The 18094-nt window shown below is 32.8% G+C and overlaps 1 protein-coding gene across 1 annotated transcript in view; it reads right to left on the bottom strand.

Moving 5' to 3' along the window:
• LOC129744696 (protein N-terminal asparagine amidohydrolase) overlaps nucleotides 1-8392 on the bottom strand; it is a 135069-nt gene extending 126677 nt beyond the window's left edge. The window contains exon 1 of the mRNA XM_055737347.1: nucleotides 8073-8392. The gene's annotated coding sequence lies outside the window, so the exon portion shown is untranslated. The remainder of the gene's footprint in view (nucleotides 1-8072) is intronic.
• Nucleotides 8393-18094: the final 9702 nt, after the last annotated feature.

Here is an 18094-nt window from a genome sequence, read left to right as displayed (position 1 = left end):
TTTGAAACAACCAGTTAGGAAAAGAAACGACGATTAAAAATTAAGAAAAAAGAGTTTATTTACAAAAAACTTAAATTTTGTCTTCAAACCCTACCTGGAGTAAATGGGGATGGCTTTATACAGACTTGATGTTTACACATTTTTATAAATTTTCTTTCCTTCATCCAATACAATTTAGCTACATTTAGCATTCGGGCCATAAAAAGTTCTGTAAAGTACTTGTTTGTTCTGGAATAAGTCTATATGCGTGTGTTGGAACACAAATTACTCAAATTACTGAAAGATACTTTACTAATAGTACCTTAACTTTTCGTGCTTTGCGTCTATCAGGCTCATCTCTTCAGCGTTTGTCAACAACATGCTTTGCATCAAATTGAACGTAATTTTATCAAAATTGAACCACTGCTGATTTTCAATGTTTTTTTCAATTTAAACTATACGAAAAACCGTCCATACTTAGATACCTCAGTGGAACTTATATTAATTAAAGTATTGTGTGATAATCTTTTTTTCGCTGTGTTTGTTTCTCAGATATTTTCAAGTATTTTAAATTTTTCGTCCATTAAGCTTGCCTCTCTCTGAGCGTCAGATAACACCTTTAATTTTTTCGCCTCCAGTTCATTTGCCATATTTTCGGCCCCTGGCTTCTGTTTTGCAATAGTTCCTATTAGATTCTACTTTATTTTTTGCTTTTAAGGACTCGACATACCTCGAAAGAGAATTGCGAGCATACTGCATTGACGATTTCGTTACAATTATTCCCGTTATTCAATGAAGCAAGTTGAAACCGATCCAACTCGGCAGGAAGATCCGTTTCGACCTAGTAGAATTCATCGAAGTCAGTTGGAAAGAGACTGGTGATCAACTGTCATTCCATTTCTACTTTTTTCGTACTATTTCGACCAACTTTCAACAGATTTTCACAAAGCCAAAAATTCCCGACTTTTCGAAAGAATTCCCGGCTTTTTCCCGCTTTTTTCCCGTTGGATTTCAAATCCCGTCTTTTTCCCGCATATCCCGCTTTTCCCGAATGAGAAAAGCGGGAAATGCGGGGAACTATACCTAAAAAACTATACCTAAACTAAAAATTTACTAAGGAAATAAGTTGAACTGTCACATAAATCAACCAACTGCTTTTAAACGTTTTGATTTCATCAGGAAGGGTGTTTGTTTGCGAGCCTTCGAAAAAAATAAAGATATTTCAAGATTTTGAAATAACATTTCTACCAACGTTTTAATTTTTCAAAAACAAACCACGTTTTACCCAATTTGAAACTCAACATGTAGGTTTTAAAACGTAGAAAAAAGTTTTAAGATATTTTAATTTAAGACTTAGTTATCGATGATTATGTGTCAAAATTTTATGTTGATCAAAGCCACCCCGGTGATCAATGTTACCCCGTTTTACGGTATCTGTAACAGAGACGCTGCAACGATTTTTTATTAAATTCTGTTCAATTCGAAATTTTCTGTGATATCGGCTAGCTTGCTAAGCATGATAATTCTAGGATGGTTATTTTCATCATAAGAACTGGCCTCGGATAATGGGAAAATAATTGAACATAGCAGAATATTGTCTTGGAATCATGAAAATCATATTGACTCACTTCATGCAATCTGCTCATTTCCAATTAAGGTATTGCTAATAGATTCTCAAAAATGAAATTTGTAACTTGGGCTCAGGCTTCAAGTGTACACAAAGTCTTACAAAATGTAGTCGTATTAATCGTGTTATCAGGAATAAAGTATGAGCAAAATTTCAAATTTCCCTGCACAGTTTTGCTCTAGAGAACTTCCAAAACCACATTAAGGCCAACGTTCTAGTTTTACGTCGCTAAAATTAACCAAATATTAAATTTTTTTAAAAATATGAAGATCTTCGGCGCAAACCCGTATGAATAAAAAAAACAAAATCTCTGAAGTTCCCAATTCAAACTAGTCCAAAACACACGACCTCACATACAGGAGGGTCCCATAGAATCCAGAATCACGTTAATGCATTACGGAATTGCTAATGACGTGATAATTTGATTCGGCTCGCCAACGAGAACCGGAGTGTATCAATTCCTATTTGCAAAAGCCATAAGGTGTAGAAGAACTCGAGCTCTTCAACAACCACTCTGGGAGTAGAAGAAACGAACAGAAAGAGACTATAAATTGCACCTTTAAAATAATCGCACCAGCACCAGGTTTGTTGGCTTTCGCCAATGAATCCACACCAAGCAATGGGCCCGCAAAATTACGACCCAGGTAAATCACACCCGGACCCAACCAAATCGCAGAAACCACTAAAGGCCGTAACCGCGAAGATGGCGCACGATTTGTCGATTTGCGTATCGATCATTTGCTTGGATTTCGATCACATAAAAGCTGTTATTGGTGGTTTTGGTCTCGGTAAACTGTAAATGTGATTGATTTTACGAGTCGGTGCTTCTGGTGTGGCGATTATGTGTGTCTGGAGATCTTCTTTTCTCGATTGTTTTTTTTTATGAAAAAAAAAAACAATTTCTCTCATTCCGAGCTTATCTTGGTTTAACCTTAAAATTGGATGGCTGGCTTTTGGCGAACCGATGCCAAAGTCCAGGGACTCATGTGTGCGCGGTTGAAATCGATCTGGAGCTCTTTCACCAATGATCCAGGACCTTTTCTCATTCCGAGGTTATAAAGTCTCGTGAACTAGAACGTTGGCCTTATGTGGTTTTGGAAGATCTCTAGAGCAGAAATGTGTAGGGAAATTGGAAATTTTGATCATACTTCATCCGAGGTCACATGTAGCTGTGCTAATATTTTGTAAGACTTTGTGTACATTTGAAGAGCCTAAGTCTAAGGGACAAATATTTATTTTTGAGAAACTATTTGCAAGACCTCAATTGGAAATATGATTTACATGATTCCAAGACAATATTCTGCTTATTGAAGATCAGTACGATTATGTAGAAACAATATCATGGTTAACATAAGTCAAAAAATTATGTTCTAAAGAATGATCGGACTTTTGATTGAATGCCTTCCATCAGGTTCAGCACAGTAGCATTTGTGCATTTCCTGGATACTGGTTTCCATTTTTTCTCGAATTCTTCCATGCTTTGAGAAACTGTCCTCTGCTTCCTAAAGATCCTCTTCACAATCACTCAGTATCGTTCAATCGGTCGGAGATCTGGACAATTTGGTGGATTGCTGTTTTTCTCGACGAATTGGATGTTATTGTATGAAAGCCACTGCAGTACAGGCTTGGCGTAATGTTCAGATGCCAAATCCGGCCAGAAGAGAAGGGGATACTGATGCTTGTTATAAAGGGGCAGCAATCTTTTTTTCAAGCATTCATCTTTGTAAACTTGAGCATTTATTGAATCTTTTGCGAAAAAAAATACTTGACCAAAGACCACGGGTACAAATAGCTTGCCATACTAGAATCTTCTGCCCAAATTTTTCCATTGCAATCGTTCAGTCGAAACCATCCACTTCCTGTAGAATTGTGACCAGGGAAACATTCCTGAATCCTGATTGGCGTAGGATTAGTCGTCCATTAAGATGTTGAACAGAATCCGATCGTAAAGTTTCCGTGCCCATGTTTTTGCTCGAGATTGTTGCTCTATTGAATTCTAGGTACCGTCCGCTTCTTGTACATCTTCAAGGAGTTCCTTGATTCTCTGAATCATCTTAATGCTGGTTTAGAACTTTATAGTTAGATCACGCGTTGATACCGATGAACATCCAACTGGGGCTGACTGGGACCAGATTTTCTTCCGGATCCTTCAAGGACGACTCGTTGCCATATTTGTCGATGATATGCTCGAATGGTAAACTTTGAACCGTTTTGCTATTTGGATGTAGGTAAGGCCCTTTTACAGTGCACCAAATGTGCAGAATTTTCTTTCTATTTTCAAGATCAATACGAACCTTAGCGAAGATGAAAAAACTAATTCGAACAAACTGATTGCACAACAATTTTAAAGCATGTAAACAAACTTTTGCTTGCATGCATACAGAAAAAAGTTCATCCATTTTTGAGTAGATTAGTTTTAAAAGTTGCTTATGACTTTTCCATACAATTCGTATCCTAGAATAACCCTGCATAGCAAGCTTTCCGAAATCACAGGAAATTTCAAATTGCACAGAATTTAAAAAAAAGCCCGTTACAGGTAACAGAATTTTTGAATTTATCCAGAGATAACATATAAATTTTTAAGTCTTTTTCTAATTTACATTTATGACTTTCATTCAAAACATGTCATAATCAGATGAGTTTTTCCAAGTAGGCTTTGAAAATTACCCAATTTATTTGACATAGCCTTTCCGTTTTCCTAAAAATTCATAAAAACAACATAACAGAAAACCATCTCAGGAAATTTGGGTTGATCCACGGATACAGATTTTTTTCGACAAACTTGATGCCTAGCAACAAAATAATATAAATTGAGTTTAGATTGAATGAATTATATAATGTGCTGCCGTAATCTGGCAATCTGACGTATGCGCCAGCGTGTAAAATTTTCAGTACGGAGCTTTTTGCAAAAACGTTTATTTATTGAGCCTCCGAGCAAATTTCAATAATCAAATCTGTACACTATGAGTTCAAACGGTGACAAAAAAATAGCCAAATACATAATTTGTGGAAAAAGGTTTATTAATGGAAGTTATGTTACCAACGTCATTTTGTTGTGGAAACAGCTATTATTTTTCACTGTTTCGAAGACCAAATGACGTACATCCATCGTAGCATGCGACAAACCATTTCCAGATATTTTCTTTCACAATCAGTCAAATATTCTTGGCTCGTGGAGCTGTTCTGAACAAAAAAAAAAGAAGTTTATAGCTGAGTACGGTAGCATGAGCGAGAACGAGCCTGAGGATAATCCGGTAATAGAACAGGTGCCTGAACTAACGAAGTGTATCCTTCAATAGGTTATCCAACTTCCTCGAATGGAACGCTTCAAGGACGTAACATTTTCCAAGCGAATCGTTGCTCTTAATGAGACTTTCACGCCTCTTGGAGGGGTAAAGAACGGAGCAGTCCAAGCTGTTCTGTAGAATGAAACCATAAGCGGCAGGAAAGCAATGGATTTGGCGAGTGTTTTCACGAAACAACTGATGTCGATTGCTTCTTCAAGTCGAGTTTTATATTGGCTAGAGAATTGCTCTAGCCAAAACAAAAACTGGAATTTGATGATTCATATAATATTGTTAGTAAACTCACCGCTCATCAAAACTGATAAGGTCATCTTCAAATATTTGATGCATTCCATGCGGCGGCGGTCGAGCGAAGCATGAAGAAATATCAGTCAGGAGATCACTACACGTTCTCGGACTTTGTTGAGTGTGTAAAGCAGTCTAATGTTGAAATGGAACCATTTTTAACCGTAATGAGCTGCAGCGACTTCTTTCAACCCAGCATTCAGATGAAACAATCTGTTCTGAGCAAACGGAAACCTCGCCCGAAACTGTGCGACGTGAAACAGGTCCGATTCACGGGAGGATGTTTCGATTTCAGTTACAAGACATGTTTTGGAGGAGAATTTCGGAAAGTTAAACTATTTACTCAATCGCAGTTGAAGGAAGTACAAAAGCCAACATTCAGTCTTCAATGAATTCAATAGCTTGGATAGAGGTATCGAAAAGTCAAGAAAGGAACATTTTATTAAGAAACTCTGTCCTTTGATGCCGGAAGACAAACGACAGTATTGGGTAGATCTTGAAGTCAACGATAACTTTGAAGAATTCTGAATATTGATAATATCATTTTAGTTAACAATTTTGAAATAAATTAGAAATAAATCGATTATATTATTCTTCCTCTATAATTAACGTATACCTTATGAATTTAAATCCAAAATCTAATAATCCAACCGGCTTGTCAATATTTTCACATATTATCATCAGGTTAGATAGATGAAGTCCTATTGTGTTTATTTCTTGCAAGGACAAGGACAAGGACTTAATTAAGACCCAAACCCACCTCCTTCCGCCCTTCCCAACCTCCTCGTGAATAGGCAAAAACGTTGACACCTTTTGAAATTAATAATCATTTTACAAGTATAATTGTCCCTCATTTCTATTAGTCCTGAAGCTGCCACTAGTAATTTACTAGTAATTTTAATGCGTAGATTTAAAGAATAAGACAAAGCCAGTCTTTTATTATGATTTAGGGTCCTAACACTCTCTGTTACTTTGAGATGTAATCAAAGCGTTGCAAACATATTTTTTTTATTAAACTTACGTTACTTTGAGTAGAAATGGCGCATACGTCATTTTGTTTTCATAATGTTTGGTATCTTCTATCGTTCAACTACAAAAAACACAAATCGGTAATGTTGGCGCATACGTGAGTTTGCTTAAGGTCAGACTAAGGTTATTGAGAATAATTGAAAATAGAGCCCTTAACTATGCAGTAAATCCGTTTCCGGCTGGCAAAAAGTGTTTCCTGACAAGTAGAAACCAAGAAAATAACTAATGGTGAGCAGTTTCATAGATCGCAATCTGTGAAACCGATTTTTTACATGACAGATGTGTTCTGATGAACAAAGAAATTTCTGTTAAAACCGAATTTCAGAGATCAAATTCCTCGAGATGCCCACTCATGAAAAGGTTCGAACTAGATTCCAATTGGTTTTCACAGGTGAATTTGTGTAAAATTTCATGATTTTGCAAAGGTTTTGCTTCTGTGGTAAAAATAACAGATCATTATATGACTGAAAAAAGTGTGCAAAGATGAAAAAGGGATTTCATAATGAAGTAATAGTAACTGCCCGGATTCTAAATGATCATAGCCTTATTTGTTTTTTTTTTGTTTGATTACCCAAAAAAGTGAAAAAATCCGGACAAAATTCGGGCTTTTTTTAACGAAATCCAGGCACCCGGGCCGGGCCGAACTGTTCCCAAATGTTGTATTAAATATCTGGGCAAACCCGGATAAAATCAGGAAATGTGAAAACCTCATTTTATAGTGTATTTATAATTATCGGAACATTCTAACACTCAGAAACACTTAAAAAAATGTATGCATAAATAAAAACATAGTGACTTTAGGTTAAAAAATATTGAATGATTTTATGTAAAATAAAACTAAAAAAAAGAAGATTAAATTTAATGAAGTTTAAATGATTTAAATAATTATTTAAATTTTTAAATTATTATTTAATCTTTGAAAGTTTTCGAAAAATGCCGATTAACCAAAATGAACTGCATCGAACGACAATTTCGGCGGCACGCGGCCCAAAACGCATGTTGGCATCAACGCACATGGGTAGTAAGAAATCTGTCTGTCCGACGAATAAGTAGGTCATTCATGATTTCCAACAACAACAAAAAAACGACAAAGTAAAACAAAACGCGTGTTAATCGGGGCTCTATCTGAGTTCGATCGGATTTTTTTTTTCGTTGGTTCCATTGCTCTTGCTTTGCTTTGCTGGGTCCGTCGTTGTGATTATGGTTCCGGTTTCATTTACTTTGAACCGCTTTTTCTTCGCCTTCAATAGCGCCGCCGAATTTTGTTTCTTTCCGTTTTGAAACCGGAAAAGAAAGAAAATAAAGTCGGAATTTATTAACTGCCGTGTTCGGCCGGGGTCAGAGGTCGCCCGAAAAAAAGGAAAAGGATACGATTATTGATACAGATTTTTGTGTTGATTTTTGTCCTCGGTCGATCTTGATAAGAAAGCTTCGGTTGATAATGATAATTTCATAAACGAAAAACCGCGAGTTTTTGGGCCGTTTTATTTCCCGAACTTAAACTGTTGTCGTCGAGAGGCTTTCAACGACGATGAGCTTCTCTGGCTTGGCTCCGAGGAACCGACAAACTGCAATAAGCACACAGAAATTGGCTCCAGTTCACTCGTTTTACTTTTGTTTTATGGGAATTTAGTTCATTGACTGGGACAACGGACGGGCGGACAAAAAAACCGGTTTGGCTTTGGCTCTTCTACTAGTACCCCTGTCAGTACTGACTCGACTGACCATAACAATAATTGTTCCGGAATGTTCCTTACCGGAGTTTTTTTTTTGGTAAGGCTGGTGAGTCGAGTATTTAACAAAAAATCCAAAATAAATTTCTCAATACAGCTTGGCTGATAACTTACCTTGAAACACTCGTAAATAATTGATCCAATTCGTATACACAGAACACAGATGTTTTCACGACCTTTAGTTTCGATTTGTACTTGATGAACTACCAGTGGCAGGTTTCACTAATTAGACTCGAAGTCGCCTACCATTTCCGGTTTGCCGTCTTCTGGCAAAAACAATCCTTAAACACTCGCGGAACAACGGCCACTTGTAGTATCAAATGTAATGAATGCACTAATTTGGCCTGTACCTAGAACTGGTGTCACTTTTTTCCTTCTTTTTGTTTCAGCACAAACTCCCCACACGCCAGGGAACTTCCACCCGTAAACTGCAGCAGTTCGAAGCACAACAAAAAGCAGTCGTCGATTTTGACAGCTGTGTTGTTACGGAGGATTGCACTAATACTAACACATCCCTCGACTGTAAACAAAGTGCATAGATTGAATGCAGTTGCATTTTGAGGGAGAATCAATAAATAACGAAACCCTCCTAAAAGTTTTAAAAATATTTCGGTTCATTTGAAATCGTATTCAAAACTGATATTTTAACAACTTTGAAAAATGTTCAATAAAACTTAAATCCCCAAATTTTTCGTAATATAAGAGTACCCCATATACATCCATGACACAGTATATTTTCTGCCAGTGAAAGTGACATCTCTTGACAGCTTCCGAAACTGCTCAATAAAAGCTTCCTTCTAGAGGGATAAAATCAACTGTGAACATCGGCAAGAATTGGCCAGCTTTACAAAGCTTCTCGAACCAGGGCAGGGGCGGCGTGATTTTTGCCGGGATTCAAGAAAATTAAAGATAAAGGATTAAGAATTTAAAATTGAGAATTAAAAATTCAAATTGAGAACTTTGAAATTAAAACCAAGAACAAAGAAATGAGAAATATGAATTAAAAATTTACAATAAAATTTCAGAATTGAGAATAAGGAATTAGAAATTTATAATGAGGAGTTCAGAATTTAGAATCAGGAAATTGAAAAATAAAATTCTTCATAATTAAGAATTAAGAACAAAGAATTAAGAATAAATCATTAAGAAACAAGAATTTAATATCAAGAACATAAAATAAAGCATAAAGAATTAAGAATTTAGCATTTAGAATTTAGAATTAAGAGTTGAAAATTTCGAATTTGGAATATAGAATTCAGAATTTAGAATTAACAATTTAGAATAAAAAATTGAGAAGTTAGAATTAAGAATTTAGAATTCAGAATTAAGAATTTAGAATTTAGAATTTAGAATTTAGAATTTAGAATTTAGAATTTAGAATTTAGAATTTAGAATTTAGAATTTAGAATTTAGAATTTAGAATTTAGAATTTAGAATTTAGAATTTAGAATTTAGAATTTAGAATTTAGAATTTAGAATTTAGAATTTAGAATTTAGAATTTAGAATTTAGAATTTAGAATTAAGAATTAAGAATTTAGAATTTAGAATTTAGAATTTAGAATTTAGAATTTAGAATTTAGAATTTAGAATTTAGAATTAAGAATTTAGAATTAAGAATTTAGAATTTAGAATTTAGAATTTAGAATTTAGAATTAAGAATTAAGAATTAAGAATTAAGAATTAAGAATTTAGAATTTAGAATTTAGAATTAGGAATTTAGAATAAAGAATTTAGAATTCAGAACTCAGAATTTAGAATTGGGAAATTAGAATTTTGAATTTAGTTTAGAATTTTGAATTAAGAATTTAGAATTCAGAATTTAGAATTAAGAATCAAGAATTTAGAATTTAGAATTTAAAATTTTGAATTTTGAATTTTGAATTTTGAATTTTGAATTTTGAATTTTGAATTTTGAATTTTGAATTTTGAATTTTGAATTTTGAATTTTGAATTTTGAATTTTGAATTTTGAATTTTGAATTTTGAATTTTGAATTTAGTATTTGAAATTTTGAATTTTGAATTTTGAATTTTGAATTTTGAATCTTGAATTTTGAATTTTGAATTTTGAATTTTAAATTTTGAATTTTGAATTTTGAATTTTGAATTTTGAATTTTGAATTTTGAATTTTGAATTTTGGAATTTTGAGCTTTGAACTTTAAATTTTGAATTTTGAATTTTGAATTTTGAATTTTGAATTTTGAATTTTAAATTTTGAATTTTGAATTTTGAATTTTGAATTTTGAATTTTGAATTTTGAATTTTGAATTTTGAATTTTGTAATTTTGAGCTTTGAACTTTAAATTTTGAATTTTGAATTTTGTCATTTTTCTCATTTTTGTCATTTTTGTCGTTTTTGTCATTTTTGTCATTTTTGTCATTTTTGTCATTTTTGTCATTTTTGTCATTTTTGTCATTTTTGTCATTTTTGTCATTTTTGTCATTTTTGTCATTTTTGTCATTTTTGTCATTTTTGTCATTTTTGTCATTTTTGTCATTTTTGTCATTTTTGTCATTTTTGTCATTTTTGTCATTTTTGTCATTTTTGTCATTTTTGTCATTTTTGTCATTTTTGTCATTTTTGTCATTTTTGTCATTTTTGTCATTTTTGTCATTTTTGTCATTTTTGTCATTTTTGTCATTTTTGTCATTTTTGTCATTTTTGTCATTTTTGTCATTTTTGTCATTTTTGTCATTTTTGTCATTTTTGTCATTTTTGTCATTTTTGTCATTTTTGTCATTTTTGTCATTTTTGTCATTTTTGTCATTTTTGTCATTTTTGTCATTTTTGTCATTTTTGTCATTTTTGTCATTTTTGTCATTTTTGTCATTTTTGTCATTTTTGTCATTTTTGTCATTTTTGTCATTTTTGTCATTTTTGTCATTTTTGTCATTTTTGTCATTTTTGTCATTTTTGTCATTTTTGTCATTTTTGTCATTTTTGTCATTTTTGTCATTTTTGTCATTTTTGTCATTTTTGTCATTTTTGTCATTTTTGTCATTTTTGTCATTTTTGTCATTTTTGTCATTTTTGTCATTTTTGTCATTTTTGTCATTTTTGTCATTTTTGTCATTTTTGTCATTTTTGTCATTTTTGTCATTTTTGTCATTTTTGTCATTTTTGTCATTTTTGTCATTTTTGTCATTTTTGTCATTTTTGTCATTTTTGTCATTTTTGTCATTTTTGTCATTTTTGTCATTTTTGTCATTTTTGTCATTTTTGTCATTTTTGTCATTTTTGTCATTTTTGTCATTTTTGTCATTTTTGTCATTTTTGTCATTTTTGTCATTTTTGTCATTTTTGTCATTTTTGTCATTTTTGTCATTTTTGTCATTTTTGTCATTTTTGTCATTTTTGTCATTTTTGTCATTTTTGTCATTTTTGTCATTTTTGTCATTTTTGTCATTTTTGTCATTTTTGTCATTTTTGTCATTTTTGTCATTTTTGTCATTTTTGTCATTTTTGTCATTTTTGTCATTTTTGTCATTTTTGTCATTTTTGTCATTTTTGTCATTTTTGTCATTTTTGTCATTTTTGTCATTTTTGTCATTTTTGTCATTTTTGTCATTTTTGTCATTTTTGTCATTTTTGTCATTTTTGTCATTTTTGTCATTTTTGTCATTTTTGTCATTTTTGTCATTTTTGTCATTTTTGTCATTTTTGTCATTTTTGTCATTTTTGTCATTTTTGTCATTTTTGTCATTTTTGTCATTTTTGTCATTTTTGTCATTTTTGTCATTTTTGTCATTTTTGTCATTTTTGTCATTTTTGTCATTTTTGTCATTTTTGTCATTTTTGTCATTTTTGTCATTTTTGTCATTTTTGTCATTTTTGTCATTTTTGTCATTTTTGTCATTTTTGTCATTTTTGTCATTTTTGTCATTTTTGTCATTTTTGTCATTTTTGTCATTTTTGTCATTTTTGTCATTTTTGTCATTTTTGTCATTTTTGTCATTTTTGTCATTTTTGTCATTTTTGTCATTTTTGTCATTTTTGTCATTTTTGTCATTTTTGTCATTTTTGTCATTTTTGTCATTTTTGTCATTTTTGTCATTTTTGTCATTTTTGTCATTTTTGTCATTTTTGTCATTTTTGTCATTTTTGTCATTTTTGTCATTTTTGTCATTTTTGTCATTTTTGTCATTTTTGTCATTTTTGTCATTTTTGTCATTTTTGTCATTTTTGTCATTTTTGTCATTTTTGTCATTTTTGTCATTTTTGTCATTTTTGTCATTTTTGTCATTTTTGTCATTTTTGTCATTTTTGTCATTTTTGTCATTTTTGTCATTTTTGTCATTTTTGTCATTTTTGTCATTTTTGTCATTTTTGTCATTTTTGTCATTTTTGTCATTTTTGTCATTTTTGTCATTTTTGTCATTTTTGTCATTTTTGTCATTTTTGTCATTTTTGTCATTTTTGTCATTTTTGTCATTTTTGTCATTTTTGTCATTTTTGTCATTTTTGTCATTTTTGTCATTTTTGTCATTTTTGTCATTTTTGTCATTTTTGTCATTTTTGTCATTTTTGTCATTTTTGTCATTTTTGTCATTTTTGTCATTTTTGTCATTTTTGTCATTTTTGTCATTTTTGTCATTTTTGTCATTTTTGTCATTTTTGTCATTTTTGTCATTTTTGTCATTTTTGTCATTTTTGTCATTTTTGTCATTTTTGTCATTTTTGTCATTTTTGTCATTTTTGTCATTTTTGTCATTTTTGTCATTTTTGTCATTTTTGTCATTTTTGTCATTTTTGTCATTTTTGTCATTTTTGTCATTTTTGTCATTTTTGTCATTTTTGTCATTTTTGTCATTTTTGTCATTTTTGTCATTTTTGTCATTTTTGTCATTTTTGTCATTTTTGTCATTTTTGTCATTTTTGTCATTTTTGTCATTTTTGTCATTTTTGTCATTTTTGTCATTTTTGTCATTTTTGTCATTTTTGTCATTTTTGTCTTTTTTGTCATTTTTGTCATTTTTGTCATTTTTGTCATTTTTGTCATTTTTGTCATTTTTATCATCTTTGCCATTTTAATCGTGAACGTCGTTGTTTGATTCAAACTTTTCTCAACTTTTTTTTTCCAAAACTCACTTCTATGGCGACCGTCATTAATTGATCTTAATTTTTTCTAGACTGAAGTCTCAATTGAAATTGAGAGAACTTTTCCAATAGGTTTTAAAAATTCTAGGAATCTTTTAGTCATCAAAATGATTGAGTAATTAAGTACTAATTATGTGACAATATCGTACGACAAGCCTACATTTAGGCGTAAATATAATGTTGTTTTACTCATTTTCCTCCTTTTCTACTTTCAAACGATCACACGTGTCAGCACTCATTAGCATCTTGTGAGACAAAAGGTACAGGAATTTTGTCCAAAAAATAACTTTAGATAAGAAAGTTTTCGTTTGGCAAATTGAGAGTCACTCATATGGCAAAACGCCGAAGCCCGACCACGAAGATGTATCGTTTATGTTTCTCCACTGTTATGTTTTACACCAGCAACAGCAGGAAATTTAATTAAACATGATTAATGTAACGAGAATGGCTTCTCCTCATTCTCTTCTCCATTCCTCAAGTTCCTTAAATTTTAACCGTAGGTTCAATCCTCCAAAGCAAACAATAACGGCGGCAGCTTTCGAATGACGTGTATGATGAAAGCTTGATGAGTTTGCAAGTGCCTTAGTTGAACTTCCGCCGCGCACCGCCATTGTTTGGAAACCCTTCCGGAAGTAAACGATCAACGTCCTGTCGTTATTGCCTGTGCCGTGCCGTGCCGTATGTGGGCAGGCCAAAAGTGCTTTCATTCATCTCGCTCGCAATTCCGTGCCTCGGGAAGGGTAAACTATGCGAGAGTTGGTGGACCAGAGGCGGAAGTTTGCTCATAATTCCTGAAGGCACTCACTAGTTACACGCGTGTGGGGTGGATACTTTGCACACAATATTAATAGCTTTGTTTTACTGACTGGAAGCGGCACGGCGCGGCGGATGTTTGGCCACCAAAGATGGTGCGCCGTTTTGTTGGTTTTCCTGAGCTCCTGCTAATGATGGTTTCCAGATTGTATCGAGAAGTGGGCTGACATTAGTTGACATATTAGCATACTAGTTTGTTTATCGCTAATTGAATTATTTTTTAGTTTTTTTCATCGTGTATTTCACAATTTTGAAAGTTCAGAACCATTTTCTAAGACTCTCAAAAACACACACAAATTAACTGCTTTTCGAGGCACCAAGAACTTGAGACAAGTTGAAAGTCTAATTTGGGGACGCTGAAAACAAATAAGCTATTAGTTTTTTTTTCAATCAGCTCTAGTTTTTGAGATTTTTGGATTAACGTTATAAAGTAGGTAGAATATATCAAATTAATTCGTAAAATTTAACTAATATTTTCGGAACGAAGATTTTCCAATCAATCATTAACTTTCTCGAAGATTACGAGTAATTTTAATTTCGGAGAAAAAAGCTGCAGAAGTTTTCTTTTATTTCCTCCTGTTTTTTTTTTTTATTTTAATTGAACAAGATTATATTTTGCCGCCAACCGTGGTCTAGAGAATAGCGTTCATTTCTCCTAAGTCAGAGGTCATAAGATCGAATATCAGTCACGGCACACAGAATACTCTTTCAGTGGGCCGGTGATTTTTTTTATAAGTTCTTTATATTCTCATTTTTTTTTCTCATACTTTTGATATCTAAATAATATATTTAACCATAAAACTATTTTTTTTCAAAATTGCTTGCTCTTTCTCATTATCTTTTAGCCTAACTTGTTCTAAATTGTTTGCTTATTTTATCTCTTTTTTTCATGTTTTATTCATGTTGTTTCGAACAGCCTATTATTTTTTTTATGTTGTTTAATTTACGAAATCTTTTTATCAATCCTTTTCTTATCTATTCATTTTCTCATCATCTCTAATTCTCATATTCTAACCTATTCGTTCCCCATCATCTTATCTTTTCATCTTCCTATCAATTTACCATCTCATCTTCTCATCTTCTGATCTTCTCATCTTCTCATCTTCTCATCTTCTCATCTTCTCATCTTCCCATCTTCCCATCTTCACATCTTCTCATCTTCTCATCTTCTCATATTCTCATTTTCTCATCATCTCATCTTCTCATCTTCTCATTTTCTCATCATCTCATCTTCTCATCTTCTCATCTTCTCATCTTCTCATCTTCTCATCTCTTCATCTTCTCATCTTCTCATCTTCTATTCTTCTCGTCTTCTCATCTTCTCATCTTCTAATCTTCTCATCTTTTCATCTTCTCATCTTCTCATCTTCTCATCTTCTCATCTTCTCATCTTCTCATCTTCTCATCTTCTCATCTTCTCATCTTCTCATCTTCTCATCTTCTCATCTTCTCATCTTCTCATCTTCTCATCTTCTCATCTTCTCATCTTCTCATCTTCTCATCTTCTCATCTTCTCATCTTCTCATCTTCTCATCTTCTCATCTTCTCATCTTCTCATCTTCTCATCTTCTCATTGTCTCATCTTCTCATCTTCTCTTCGTTTCATCTTCTCATCTTCTCATCTTCTCATTTTTTCATCTTCTAATCATCTCATCTTCTCATCTTCTCATTTTCTCATCGTCTCATCTTCTCATCTTCTCATCTTCTCATTTTCTCATCTTCTCATCTTCTCATCTACTCATCTTCTCATCTTCTCATCTTCTCATCTTCTCATCTTCTCATCTTCTCATCTTCTCATCTTCTCATCTTCTCATCTTCTCTTCTTCTCATCATCTCATCTTCTCATCTTCTCATCTTCTCATCTTCTCATCTTCGCATCTTCTCATCTTTTCATCATCTCATCTTCTCATCTTCTCATCTTCTCATCTCCTCATCTTCTCATCTTCTCATCTTTTCATCTTCTCATCTTCTCATCTTCTCATCTTCTCATCTTCTCATCTTCTCATCTTCTCATCTTCTCATCTTCTCATCTTCTCATCTTCTCATCTTCTCATCTTCTCATCTTCTCATCTTCTCATCTTCTCATCTTCTCATCTTCTCATCTTCTCATCTTCTCATCTTCTCATCTTCTCATCTTCTCATCTTCTCATCTTCTCATCTTCTCATCTTCTCATCTTCTCATGTTCTCATGTTCTCATCTTCTTATCTTTTCATCATCTCATCTTCTCATCTTCTCATCTCTCCTCTTCTTCTCATCTTCTCATCTTCTCATCTTCTCATCTTCTCATCTTCTCATCTTCTCATCTTCTCATCTTCTCATCTTTTCATCTTCTCATCTTCTCTTCTGATCAGCTCTTCAATCCTTATTTTCTCATCCACTCATTTTCTTATATTCTCAGCTTTCCAACTCGTCATCTTCTTATCTTCTAATTTTTGCATCTTCTCATCTTCTTATCTTCTCATCATCTCATTTTCTCATCTTCTCATCTTCTAATCTTCTCATCTTGTCATCTTCGCATCTTCTTATCTTCTCATCTTCTCATCTTCATATCTTCATATCTTCTCATCTTCTCATTCTCTCATCTTCTGCTCTTCTTATCTTCTCATATTCTATCATCGCATATTCTCATCTTCTCATCTTCCTATCTTCTTATTTTCTCATCTACTCATCTTTTCAAATCCTGTTTTTCTCATTTTCTCATTATCTCATCTTCTCATATTGTGTTATTCTCATCTTCTATTCTTCTCATCTTCTCATTTTCTCATCTTCTCATTCTCTCATTTTCTCATTTTCTCATTTTCTCATCAGCTCATCTTCTCATCTTCGCATCTTCTCATCATCTCACATTCTCATCTTTTCATCTTCTCATCTTCTCATCTTCTCATTTTCTCATCTCCTCATCTTCTCATCTTCTCATTTTTATCACCCTCTCATCTTTTCATCGTCTCATCTTCTAATCTGATTATCTTATCATCTTTTCATTTCTTCATTTTCTTCTCTTATAATTTTTCTTACCATCTCATTACCTTCTTATATTCTATTCTTTTCGTCTTCTTATTTTCTAATGTCCTTATCTTCTCATCTTCTCATTTATTCATCTTTTCAACTTTCCACATTTTCATGTTATCATCAGCCCAGCCCTTTTGCTCTTCATTTTCTCATCTTCTCATTCTCTGTTCATGTTATCTTCTTATGTTCACATCTTTTAATTTGCTTTATCTTCTCAACAGATCACGAATCTGTTTTATTGGTTTATTTTGAAATATATAGTTACATACATCCCTCTCCCAGAACCCGAGACAGGATGTATAAACGTGGCGCTCCCAAGCCACGCGCAACCACGCGGTGATCATAATTGCATCGTAAGCAAATATGATCACTTAAATACCGATAGCGAAGGCATGCTCGTTCTCTTTGGTTCCCGACCCGGCAGCAGTAAGTGGTTCAGCAGCAGGAAGTGCAGTTAGCAGTTAGTTTAGTGATAGTGATTAGTGAATAAGTAAGAGGAATGTGAAAATAAAACTTTTTTAAAAACATCCTCGGAGACTCGGTCTCATAATTATATGTTACTTGTGAAGTTTATTAAAGAAGAGCTTTTTATAATTCTCATTCCCTCAAAACGTATTGATGGTTTTTAGGTTATCTGATAAATTCACGGTAATCCTGGTGTTTAGGCTAATTCTTTTTTTCTTTTTCGATTGCATAAAAATTTGAAATCACATTTTTCTGATTTCATATTCTTCCATATTTATAAAGATTTTTTTCAACATTTTTTACTCAGGTTCCCATAACACATTTATAACTGGCATCTCTCAACTCGATTTCAAACCTTGCACTGTTTGTTCTCCAACGAGTTATGCATGCAGATAAAGATTATCGTTACCCCAATGCTATTTGTAGAAAATGTGTGACCCAGGGGAGGTCACTGTGTAAAATCTTGGTTCGGTTATGTAAGCGCCCGATTTCAAATATTAATGTTCCACTTAGTCATTCCGAAATCAGGGACTCCAGCAAACATACATACATTTCCAATCTGGGTGCGGTTTTTCGGGTCTGCAAAATTGCAGCCCCCTTAAGAATTCTAAATTTAATATAGCTTCTGACATGAGAACGAATGAGGATGTTTTTCCGCTTTCTCACCCCGTTCATTTCCTCGAAAACATTCTCAGTTTGCTCTTGGAGCCCTCTTCGGGAAAAACTTGTCCCGGAAGGTTTTCTGCGGGA

Source organism: Uranotaenia lowii, chromosome 2 (assembly GCF_029784155.1).
Source record: "Uranotaenia lowii strain MFRU-FL chromosome 2, ASM2978415v1, whole genome shotgun sequence".
NCBI lineage: Eukaryota > Metazoa > Arthropoda > Insecta > Diptera > Culicidae > Uranotaenia > Uranotaenia lowii.
The sequence above is the reverse complement of the archived record's forward strand: the minus strand, read 5'-3'. Positions and strand labels throughout refer to the sequence as shown.